Genomic DNA, 5134 nt, shown 5'->3' on the forward strand with positions numbered 1-5134 from the left:
TTTAGTGATGCATAGTGCTCCATTGTGTGCATATGCCAGATTTTACTGATCTACTCATCTACTAAAAAAAATTAGGTTGTTTCCAACGCCTTGCAATTGTGAATTGTGCTGCAATAAATGTTGGGGTGCAGACGACTAGCTGCGGTTTATTTCTTACCTCTTCTGAGCATATGGCCAGTAGAGGGATAGTTGGGTCATAAGGTAGATCACTTTCTATTTTGTTTAAATATCACCCGATTGCTTTCTACAAAAGCTGTACATACCTACAAGACCACCAGGAGTGGAGGAGAGTTCCTATCTCACTACCTCCCCTCCAACATTTGTTGCTTTCTGATTTTCTGGTTTGGGTTAACCTCAATGGTATTATATGGTCTCTCGTGGTTGTTTTGATTTGGATTTCTCTCATGGCTAATGAACAAGAGCATTTCTCATATGTTTATTGGTCATATGGGTCTCCTCCCTAGTGAAACTTCTTTTCAGGTTTTTTTTTGCCCACTTCTTCAAGGGGTTAACCATTTTCCTCTTTTTGCAGGCAAGGAGGGTATTATAGATTTTCCTAATGAGCCCTTTTTCTGTTGTGCCATTGCTAAAAATCCTCTCCCAGTCTGTGGGTTACCTTGTAACCCTCTTGGTGAAGTCTTTTGATGCACACAGGTTTTTGATCCTTAGTAAATCCCACTTATCGATGTCAGGTTCACCTGTGTGTGTACTCTTTCCTATTGCAGTTAGCCTCTGTATTTCTTGGGACAAGGTTCTCAGATTGGTACTGATTCCTGATGGTCCTGATAGGTTGGGGTTTTACTTCTGTTTGTGATCCACCTTGTGTTGTTCTTGTGCACGGGATGAGGTAAAGATCTTGTTTCATTTTTCTACATGTGGATATCCATTGTTTCCAGCTGCACTTGTTAAAAAGGGCATCTGCTTCCCATTTGATTATTTAGGGACCCTTGTCGAAGATAAATTGTTTATGTGCTGATGGTTTTATTCCTGGGTTTTCTTTTCAACTGGTCTGAGTGTCTGTGGTCTGAGTGTCTGTCGTTGTGCCAGTACCACGCTGTTTTGACCACTGTGTAATAGGCATTAAAATCGGGTAAGGCGAGTCCCCCAACTTTGTCCTCCTTCTTGAAGAGTTCTCTGCTAATTCTGAGTTTCTTTTCTCACCATATGAAATTGGTGATCATTTTTTCCAGTTCTTTGAAGAAGGCTGTTGGTATTTGAATTGGAATAATATAAAACTTATATAGTGCCTTGGGTAGGATTAACATCTTTACTATATTGAGACTATCTGGGTGGGATAGTCTAGGGAGGGATTGTTTTTCCAAGTATTTATCCATGTTTTCCACATTGTTGAATTCATTAGAGTACAGACTTTCATAGTACTTTGTGATTACCTTTTTAATTACACTGGGGTCTATTGTGATACACCCTGTTTCATCCCTCATCCTGTTTTTTGCTGTTTTCTCTTTCTTTTTTTTGGTTGGATTTGCCAACAGTCTTGATTCTGTTGAATCCTTTCAAAGAACCAGCTTGTTGCTGCATTAATCTTTTCAATAGTTCTCTTGTCTTCGCACTGGTTTAACTCTTCCCTGATTTTTATTATTTCTTCTCTTTTACTATTGGAGGGGTTGCATGTTGACTCTGTTCTTGTTGCTGGAGGTTTTGTGAAAGCATATCAGTCATAAGTCTCTGTTCCATGTTCATACATGTACTTATTGCTATCAAGCTACCTTTGATTACTGCTTTCGCAGTATTCCATACGTTTCGATATGCAGTATTCTCATTCTCATTAGTTTCTAGAAACTTCTTAAGCTCCTCTCTAATCTGGCCAGTATCAACTCATGTCTCAGAAGATCATTATTCATCCTCCATTTGTTTCCCCTTCTTTTTTGGGTCGTCCTTTTATTGATGTCCTGCTTTACGGTCTGATTATCTGAGAAGAACGTCTGAGTAATCTCTATGTGTTGCATTTATTCAGGCTCAACTTGTGTCCCAGCATGTGGTCTATTTTCAATAATGAGCCATGAGCTCTTTAGAAGAATATGAACTTTTTTGTGTTTGAGTAGAAAGATCCAGTTTGGATATCACATCCAGCTTCCTAGTTGTAGTGTTTAGCTCTATAGCCTTTTTGATGAGCTTTCTTTGCAGGGATCTATCTTTTTCTGATCGTGGTGTATTGAAGAACCTGTGATTTCTTTTTTCATGTTTTGAATAATTTGTTTGATAAATTTTGTGGGTCTATTGTTAGGCACATTTATATTTATTATGCTCACTGAATCCTGGTTAACTGATTCTTGGAGTCTTATATAGTGCCCTCCTTATCTCTTTTTATGGTTTGAACCTGAGGTCAATTTGGCAGAGATTAGGACTGCAAACCCTGCTTTTTAAAATTTGCCATCTGCCTGGTATATTTTCCAGCAGCTTTTTATTCTTAGTTTATTTTTGTCTGAGAGCTTAAGATGTTCTCTCTTGCAGGGAATAGATTGATGGGTTATGTTTCCCCAGCCAGTCTGCAAGCCTTTTTATTTTAGTGTAGGAATTGAGACCATTGACGTTTAGTTATTATCATGATCTGTGCTGCCATCTTGTGCCTTTTTATTGGGTGTTTTCCTATCTTCATTTATTTCATTGTGCTATGTCTTTGTTGGGGGCTTCTTCATTGCCTTCTTTTCCCTATGAGGCCATGTTGTCTTGGTTATTGTTATCAGTACATTGGCATTTCGTTGGATTTGGGCTACATGATGTTCTCCTACTTGTGCTTAGCAAATGTTGGTCTTCTGGCCATAATGAGTCAGCAAGGTTCTTCTGCGGTGATGGATGTCTTACAGTTTATTCTTTGAATTCTTCCTTATCTTGAAACAACCTTATCTCCCCTTCTGTGTTAATAGATAATTTAGCAGGGTAGATGATTCTTGGGCAGGTGATTCTTGCAGAATTTAGGAGATGTTATTCCACTCTGTCCTCCTCTTCATGGTTTCTGCTGATAGGTCTGAGCATATTCTTATATGAGAACCATTGTATGTGACTATCTTCCTTTCTCTTGCTGCTCTTATAATTTTCTCTTTTTCCTCGAAATTGGATAGTTTAACTCTTATGTGCCTTGGTGAGTTCTTCTCTAATTGGTGTTCTAATTGGAGTTCTTCTTTAATTGGTCTAGTTGGTGTCCTCTCTGCTTCTGGTATAAATGTCTGATACTCATTCATTAAAGTGGGAAAGTTTGCTGCCAGACATTCCCTTGCTAGTTTAGCTGTTGACTTCTTTGCTGTGTCCTGTTTCGGTAGCCCAATAATTCAAAGGTTGTCCATCTTCATAGCATCTGTGAGTGATCTCAAGTTTGCTTCTGCCTCTTTTATTATCTTGTTTGACTGTCTTTCTCATTTGCTGAAGTCTGCCTGATTGTCTTCAAGATCACTTCTATGTTTCTCAGCCTTCTGTAGTCTGTGAAAACCGTTCTGTCATTGCATCCTTATTGTACATAGCCTCCCTCATCTTCTGAAATTTGTGTGTGTGTATGTGGCAGATCTACATTTGACTCTTCTATGAGCACAGTTAGATCTGCTGTAGTCATTTGTCATTCTTGTTTTCTTGTTGGGAGTAATGTGGTATGCTATTCTTTGCATGATGATTTCATGAAACTGGACACCATATTTCTCTGTGTGAGTGGCAACGGTGTTTTCAAGGGCTGCCTGTGGCCTACTGTGGTGGTGGGTTGGATTTCTGTGTGGGCAGATGCTGTGGCAACTCAGGCGTCGACAGAACTGAGGGGCCTCAGAGACTGAATTGAGGCTGGTGACTGTATGTGTGCACCTGGGCTCACTTGACCTGGGCTGTCAGGGCACAATTTTGCAGGCTTTTATTTATTCATTCATTTATTTGTTTGTTTATAATTTAAAGCCACTTAATAGACGACAATGGTGGGAGATGCCTCGCTGCCTCGGGAGACGTGCTGAGTGAAGGTGGGAACACTTCCATTGTCATTGATGCAGGTGCCATGGAAAAGCCTTCACCAGGTGGGGGTTGTGGGCACCAGTGGGGGAAGCTTTGGGGAACACAGTGGGACTGCTGGATAGCTCCAGGTACAGCAATAGGGCTGGGGGGGGGCAATGGGAAGGTGGGGGCTGCATTAGGGTCTAGGGTGGTGTGACCAGCATGGGTCAGGGAGCTCCAAGGACCAGGCCACCGATCCCCCGGTTCCCGAGCTAGGCTAGATTTGCAGAAAGGGTGCCCTCTGGACCAGGGATATACTCTCCAACATTCTGCTCTGTTGGACCAGAAGGGACCAGGGCAGTGACGATACACACCACAGGGGAGGTGGCATGCACTGTGCCGTGCTGCACCACATGAGATGAGAGCACTGGGGGCAGCTAGCAACCGTGTTTCCAGGGAAGCGGTAGGTGGTAAGTGAGGGGCGCCACACCATGTAGGCTAGAAAACGCTGGGGAAGTGACACATTGACATGAGAGATATGGCCACACAGGAGTGGAGGTGTCCCAGGTACTGGTGCGGGGAGCCCCCACAGCCACGGATGATCAAACTTATTGCAGGTCATTACCTGTGGCCCTGGGTGGCTGTTAGAAGGGACCAGAGTTGGTGGCAGAATTGCTGCCTCATGGGGAGATTGGGTCCATGGGAGAAGGCAGCAGCTCCCCCAAGGGGGTGCCATGAGTGGACAGCTGCTATGTGGTGGTCAAGCCATGGCTCTGGGAAACTTAACAAGGAAGCCATCCAGCTCCCGGGGAGTGGGCGGTGGGGCACTGCCAGGTGACGACTGTGGGGAAAAGAAACAGCATATTTGGCAGGAAATTCCTGGTAGAAGGACACAGATATCCAGAGCTTTGGAGCAAAGCATATGCAAGGTAAGGCCACCTGCTAGTCAGGGGGTGCACCTTGGGTCTTCATGGGAACTTTTCCCCTCACCAACGTCTTCTCATTGGCCTTCTGGGCACCATGCTCGCGGGTCATTTTGCAGCTCCCTTATGGGCTGCTCACCTGGGCACCACCTTGAAGCTCTTCCTTGGACAATTCCCTATTACTAGCTTTAATTTAGACTGTTAGGAGTATTTATACCATGGAATTCAGCACACGCTATAATTAGGGTACCATTTATTAATTTTTGAATGCCTACACTTAAGCAAGT

Source organism: Tenrec ecaudatus, chromosome 11 (genome assembly GCF_050624435.1).
Source record: "Tenrec ecaudatus isolate mTenEca1 chromosome 11, mTenEca1.hap1, whole genome shotgun sequence".
Classification (NCBI taxonomy): Eukaryota; Metazoa; Chordata; class Mammalia; order Afrosoricida; family Tenrecidae; genus Tenrec; species Tenrec ecaudatus.